Below are 8255 nucleotides of genomic sequence, written 5' to 3' on the forward strand. Positions count from 1 at the left end.
AACAACGCCAAACAAGACGCCTTGTTCAAAGAATACTCAAGCGTTTAAGAGATCTGAAATGAGCATCTCAGACAAAGCAAAACCAGAAGATTCTATGTAGAGAAAGTCTAAGTTCCCAGAGTTCTGTGAAGAAGAAAGCTATAGACTTTGGTCTTTGCAGAAACAATCGGATATCTGAGTTAGTGACCAGTGAAGTTAACCAAGTGGAAGTAACTCCCAAGAGTAGCAGTGCTTGTTGATCAAATAGATCTGATGATCTGCTGACAGATCAAAAGCCAGTCAAGCTCTGAGATAAAAGTAAGAAGATTAACTTTCAATTATTCGTGGAGGACAATACGAAGAGAACACAGTAGTCCTCTCTACACAATGATGTACGCGATCCCAATCCAAATGAACTCATACAAAGTTCTTAGGAGAATTGTTTAGCCTTCCTTGAATGTCTTACTTCTTACATGTTTGCTAAAAGTGCTGACACTTGGGAAAACATAACAACAGTCACTGTCTCATCCATAAATACCTTGATGAGGGACGAATCTCCCGTGAAGAAAATTCCCTGAACATGAGTAAAAAAAAAAAAAAAGTACTACAACAATGAAGCAATGTTTCGCGTCTGAAGGTGCAAATATTGGAATATAACATTAGTGTCAAGTGAATCAAGTCTGTTGAAATATACCTAATTTCCTTATAATATCCTCTTCATTAAAATAGTTTACGTTAAACTGAGGACCGACCACACAAAATTTATTCCCGATAAGACACACGATTGCACTCTTCACTTTGACGTGGTAAATGCTTGCAAGAGAGTATCAAAGTTCTCTTCAGAAATGATGATATGATGATATGCACTTATCTTACAAAGAAAGTCAGAAAAAATAAAGAAAAGATATAGGTTATCAATTGTACGAATTAGAGATACTAAGCCTGGAAAACACGACGGCCAGCACATAGAATTTCAAATAAAATAGTTGGTAAAGAAGTTTGCCATTCTTCAGCCAAAATCAAAATTCGTAGTCACTGGTCATATTATTGCTTGCCTAATTCACAAGAACTTCAAATGAAATTGTTGATGAGAATTTTATTATATTTTGATAGATTTCCGTCTTCTTCTTCTTGATTTTCACATGACCTTTGAGCTCAGGACAGGGCAGCAAACGTCACCTAAAGCTCATGGCGAGAAATGTGTTATCTTTCATAAACTGTACACTCGCAGCCACTGGAAAATTTGTAGCTATTCTGATTTTCAGAATTTCACTGGAGCTATGAGATCAGGACAATATAAAAAGAAAACTCTTGGTCATAGATTTATTAAATTAAAACCCTAAAATCTAAACTTTATAGCCTCTGAACGCTGCAGGTTGATTGTTCTTCCTTTTCTTCTTCTTCTTGGGAATCGGAATAGAGACGAGGACACAGTCCCCTTCTGGAGAGCTTGATAGTCTGACAGCTCTACAGCTTACGTCTTCTTCTACTTCTTCTTCTTCTTCTCCTTCTTCTTCTTCTTCTTCTTCTTCTTCTTCTTCTCTTCTTCTTCTTCTTCTTCTTCTTCTTGGGAATCGGAACAGATGCGAGGACAGTATCTTATGGAGAGCTTGATAGTCTCACAGCTCTACAGCTTACGTCTTCTACTTCTTCTCCTTCTTCTTCGTTTTCTTCTTCTTCTTCCTCGTCTTTGTCTTCTTCTTCTTCTTCTTCTTCTTCTTCTTCTTCTTCTTCTTCTTCTTCTTCTTCTTCTTCCTCGTCGTCGTCGTCTTCTTCTTCTTCGAATTACTCAGAAGAACGACTCCACGATCCTGCGAAAGAGCTTGATCCCCGCGTCGACTTTGGTGACCATTAACCTGAGATCCTGCCGCGGATATTGCTGGAAGGAGTAGCGAGTGGTGCAATTGTTCACTTCCTTCCACCACCTCTGGGGGTTCTTCACGGATGAAGGCTCCTGGTCGAAGTGGAGGCGATGACAAAGCTCGCACATTGGTGGAGGAACCAGCACCCGCCAGTAGTTCCGCCACAGGTGGTACTTGTTGTACAGGGCGGAACTCGAACCTAACCTGTTGTGGGGGAAGATTGGAAAGGTTTAGAGAGGAAGGGTGTATATGCACTTATATTATTATTATTACTCAGTAGATGAAACTTATTCACATGGAACAAGCCCACAAGGGCCATTGACTTGAAATTCAAGCTTCCAAACAATATGGTATTCATTAGAAAGAAGTAAGAGGAAGTAAAGGGGACTACAAAAAGAAGAGATCCAACTTATCAAAAATAAAAAATAAATTAATAAACAGATAAACAGATAAAAATGTATTAAAATGTTGGTACACATATTGCATAAACGAACACACCTGCAGATATATAAACGCATCTGCACACATAAAAACTAATAAACTTTAACATTGATAAGCTAGCCTATTTTCAACAGCAAAATGGTTTTTATAAATCCTATTCTTCAAAACTGAAGAAAAAACTTACACTAAAGCAAAAAAAATCTGGGAAAACTAGAAAAAACAAAAACCTAGAAAGGAAAACGAAAACTAAAATGATAAACATGTGTATTTTATTCTTGAGAATGTATGGAATACTTTGCATTTCGATGATAAAGAACAAACGCCTTAGTCTTCACAGAACCTGCTAGTAGGTCTGCCCACTATTTTCGGGTTACTGTACTTCACTTTCTACATCTTCAACCGTACAATTAAATTGACCGCATTCTAATGACAGTATAAGATTAAATTTTCATAAAATTTTATGTACACATATACATACACATATATATAATTATATTCATATATATATATATATATATATATATATATATATATATATATATATATATATATATATATATATATATATATATGTAATTTTATATATATTTATATCTATCTATCTATCTATCTATCTATCTATCTATGTATATATATATATATATATATATATATATATATATATATATATAAATATAAATACATATAATTATAATTTAAAATAAAAGACAAAAACAGAAACCTACTTGGTGAGGAGTTTCATAAGCTCAGAAGGTGTCAGATCGGTGGCGTCTACGTAGGAATGAGGAGGAAGGTAGTCCTGGTACCGGGCACCGCCGTACACAACGGGCACCAACCCGTAATGGAGGGATACCAAACCTGCGAAGGACAGAAGGATTTCAGTCGTTTGCGATTATTTAGTATCTCGAGAGGCTGAGACGCTGCCATCTTGAGAGTCCTGTTCTGGTACTATATCATATTTATTTTTTTACTCGAACGAAACCAGCTGAGAAGCTCTCTTTCTTTGCACACAAAGACAGACATAACCACATAATATATATATATATATAAGGATTTCATATTTGCGATATTTAGATATATATATATATATTGATATCCTAATATATATATATTTATATTTTTACTAATATTTCTATATACATATTTATTTATATATATATATATATATATATATATATATATATATATATATATATATATATTTATTTATATATATATATATATATTAAAGTTACAAACGTCCTGTAATATCCAATTCGCTCTACCTCGGAAATAATATATTTTCATATGTGTTACCGAAGGGGAATTTTTTAGTTGATAATAAGTTCGTCGTCCCGTGGGCTCAAACCAACGAAAGACAAGAACTCAGGACTACAGTGACGCCTTTACCCACACGGCCAACAAGTTTGTAGCTGAATGCTTGTATATGAATCACTGTGATGTGATAAAAGTTAATATTATATATATATATATATATAAATTCACTAGGTTGTTATTCTTCTACTCTTCACACATTTTATATTACTTTTTCCACGCAAAAAAATTTTTATGCGTAATCTTGTTAAGGAGTACAAATGCCATCCTTAAGTGCATTAAGGATGGCTGCATCCAATTTCAAAATAAAATGGTACTTGTATACAATATTTCCTGTGTGTAACAACAACAGCCTAGTGGTAGTAAACTTCCCTAGGCCTTGAAGTCTCAACCCTCTCTTTTATTATCGTAATTTTTGACTCGTGTAATAATAATAATACGAATAATAATAATAATAATAATAATAATAATAATAATGAAGTTTCTCAGCAGCTGTCTAAAGTTCATTTATTCCCTGACGTTTCGATAGGGCTTTCGACCACTTTTCAAGAGGCGAAATGAAGCCATAATTATACCCGCAAGTGGGCTTACAGAAACGTCAAGGAATAAATGGACTTTTGGACAGCTGCTATATAATAATAATAATAATAATAATAATAATAAATAATAATAATAATAATAATAATAATAAATTTCTGACTCACATCAGGATCGAACCCAGGTCTTTCACTTGAAAGGCAAGGGCGCTGCCTACTAGGCCATACAAGTCATTCTGTTCCACACGTGAATGTATGTAATAATAATAATAATAATAATAATAATAATAATAATAATAATAATAATAATAATAATATGTTCGGTCAGAAAGAATGGCAGCACCAGTGGAATTATTTTATATAAGATCTTTTCAATTCTTCTTACTATTTTACACAAACTCTTGAAAGAGGGTCTACTCCCTTCGTATATTTCTAGTAATAATAATAATAATAATAATAATAATAATAATAATAATAATAATAATAATAATAATAATAATAATAATAATAATAATAATAATAATCAATTTAAACAAGTATAATATAAAGAAAACTGAATTAAAAAACGATTACCTTCTCCGTAATGTAATCATCGCACATGCTGTTCTCGAAAGCCAGGTAGAACTTATAGTTGGTGGCCAGGACCTCCGAGTAGCAGTAGCTGTCGTGGTGGGTCTTCCCGCAACTCAGGGGTCCACACTTGCCGTAGATGTCGACGTCCACGTACCGCATCAGCTCCTGGATGTACAGCTCTCGACCTGTGCTTGTGGGAAGAAGAAGAAGGAGAAGAGGAAGAAAGAGGTTCAATGTGTTGGTGTGGAAGCAGACGAAAATTTTGCTTGTAATCAGGTTTGGTTATTATGATGACATGGTGGAGAAAGAGAGAGAGAGAGAGAGGGGGGAGTTTGGAATATATTTTTATGGAGTGAGAGAGAGAGAGAGAGAGAGAGAGAGAGAGAGAGAGAGAGAGAGGCGAGAGAGAGAGAGAGAGAGAGAGAGAGAGAGAGTTGTAAATCATTCGAGAGGTTTATCACAAAAGGTGAAACGATAAAGAGTTCATGGTGTAAAATATGCATGCATGCATGCATACATACTATACACACACACAGAGAGAGAGAGAGAGACAGAGAGAGAGAGAGAGATAATATATAATATATATACAAATATATTATATATATATATATTATATATACTAGAGAGAGAGAAAGAGAGAGAGAGAGAGAGAGAGAGACTTTTTCATTAAACCGAGGTACTAATCTGCTTATCTTAAAAGTTCAGAACCAACTAGATAATTATCACATATGTGTTAAAATGATCGTCATATGTAGACTGGAATTAGTTGCGCCTATTGGTTATATTTTACCTTCTTATATTTTCCATATGCCCTTATTTTTTGTTCTAAATATCTATTTTGTTTCACGGAGATATGAAAACATCGTAAAGAGGTATTACTGCTTAATTATGGTCATAGTCATTTATGTCTACTGCTGCTACTACTACTATACTATCACTACTAATACTACTAATACTACTACTAGTAGTAGTAGTAGTAGTTTAATTAAGGGGAATTTTTCCTATAGAGAATTTGACATCAGCGAAAATTAAGACACTGTCCATATTTACCTCCCCCGCAAAAAAATCTCAGTTCCAGACTTAACCTAAAATATTCTGTGGAATATAAAATGGAACATAAAGAGTTTAGAAAGGCCAAGCGCTGGGACCTACGGGTCATTCTGCGCCGAAAAGGAAATTGAGAGTAGAAAGGTTTGAAAGGTGTAACAGGAGGAAAATCTCGCAGCTGCATTATGAAAATAATTGTTAGGAGAGGTTTGATAGCAAGATGGAAGAAAGATAAAATGAATGGAGGTACAGTAAAAGGAATGAAATGGGTTGCTGCTAGGGGCCGAAGGGACGCTGGAAAGAACTTTTAGTAATGCCTACAGTACACCCCGTGAGGTGCACTGACGGCATTACCTCCCTACAGAGTAAAATATTCTGTGGATTCGTCAACAGTAGCGATTTGGCCCGCCCTAGACGCACCACGTCCTTCATATGTGACGTACATAATGGTTCCCCTATTCTTGGACTGTCCTTTATACAATTTCTTAAGCCTTGAATCCAAATCACAGTTTTTCCCACATATATTTGTTTAAAAGGCCTCTGATGTCTATATATGCTTTACTATTCATATGATCTATTTTCCCCTACGCCAATAAATCACAAGATCTTGCACCTTTTCACAAAATGTCACCCATTTTACAGTATTTTTGCGTCTTAACATTCCCATCTTTCAACCCTTTTGCTTTCTCAATTCGTGTTTTTCACCTTTTTTTCTTTCATTTGCCGTCATCGATTCTACTCTAAGATAAAAAAAAAGAGAAAAGATCCCTAATCCTTCGTGTCAGCCAACTTCTGGCTATTTGCTACATTTGCGGCCTTTTTGGACTTTTTCATTATTTCTCTCTCGTGTGTAATGTTTATAGTTATATACTTCTATACACTGCCCTTGCGTTCATTTAACTGAATAACTTGCAATAGCCATCATTCACATTTAACTCTGTTCTTGTAATTTTAAACTGATTTCCCCTGTCCCTATAATTTCTCACTGGCGTCAATAAATAATTAGTCGCCTACAGAAGCAAGGAGTTGCCTTGCCATTCAAAACAATGTTTTTTTCAAGTGTGAAATGCCTACATTTATTTCATTCGCTTCCTCTTAATGTCCCTCACTCTATTTGCCTATTTGCTAAACAGAAAACGAGCCCCTTTCATGTGACAATAGTCTCTGGAAGACTTCAGTGCTACCAGAAAATATCTTTCCACACTTCAGTGTTGCCAGAAAGTATCCTTCTAGACTTCAGTGTTACCAGAAAATATCTGAGTCGTTACTGGAAACTAATATTCACTTTCGCCTATTTCTTTCTTAGTTTTCTGTAAAATAAAACTGTTGTGCCGGCTTTATCTGTCCGTCCGCGCTTTATTCTGTCCGCCTCAGATCTTAAAAACTACAGAGGGTAGAGGGCTGCAAATTGGTATGTTGATCATCCACCCTCAAGTCATCAAACATAACAAATTGCAACCCTCTAGCCTCAGTCGTTTTTATTTTATTTAAGGTTAAAGTTAGCCATAATCGTGCTTCTGGCAACGGTATAGGATAGGCCACCACTGGGCCGTGGTTAAAGTTTCATGGGCCGCGGCTCATACAACATTATACCGAGATCAACAAAAAATAGATCTATTTTCGGTGGCCTTGATTATACGCTGCAGCGGCTGTACAGAAAACTCGATTGTCGGCGCATTTTTTACTTGTTTACTTCCATCATAATGCTCTCTATTTCAATTCGTCTGTCTTTCTGTGGCACGACACACATACACACAAACAAACAAACACACAAACACACATACACACTGATCTTTGGATGACTTGCTAACATGAACGGGTTTTAGATCGCGTTACCACAGAAACTAGGAAAATTTGCCTCTTGAAAGTATTATGCATGCTTCGGTAAATACCCATTTATTTAAGGAAGGATTTGTGTCCACGAAAAAGACTTTTATGTTCATACAAGAACGCAAATTTAAATCTTGATTACTTTCGAATCGTATACACTACAATTCAGCCTTCAAATTACCAAGTCTCGTTGTTTTGTAGATCTGTGGTCCGACATAATTCAACTTTGTAATTCTCTTCTTATTACAGTTTTTGAATTTTCAGTCCATGGTTATAATCAATTCCTACCATAAACATTTTCTTTTGAAACATTTCTATTACTTTCTGCCATTTATAACTGAAAATTTGTTAAAGTCTCCGGCATGAAAGTTAATTATTCTAAAAAATAAAAATCTTGTCGCAAAACCTAAAAATAAGGGTTAAAAAAATTGTGTAAATCTCTCTAGCAATACGTTGCAAAATAAGACTCAAAAAATAGACTCTCCATCTGTGAAACCTATCGCATTGCAAAGCCCACGCGAAGTCTTGCAACATGCAGTGCAACAACAAGTCCTCTGAGTCTCGTAGATGATGATGATGATATGATGATGATGATGGTGACTATAGACTTTGAGATGACTGACCCGACCAGGTGTTGCAATGCGACACCATCCAGGCGATCAGCTTCCTCTGG

General features: G+C 35.3%; 1 pseudogene; it reads right to left on the reverse strand.

Annotated features, from left to right (window-relative positions):
• Positions 1–1652: 1652 nt before the first annotated feature.
• Positions 1653–8255, reverse strand: part of LOC136841498 (alpha-(1,3)-fucosyltransferase C-like) — an 11568-nt pseudogene continuing 4965 nt past the window's right edge.

The sequence above is a fragment of the Macrobrachium rosenbergii genome, chromosome 9 (genome assembly GCF_040412425.1).
Source record: "Macrobrachium rosenbergii isolate ZJJX-2024 chromosome 9, ASM4041242v1, whole genome shotgun sequence".
Classification (NCBI taxonomy): Eukaryota; Metazoa; Arthropoda; class Malacostraca; order Decapoda; family Palaemonidae; genus Macrobrachium; species Macrobrachium rosenbergii.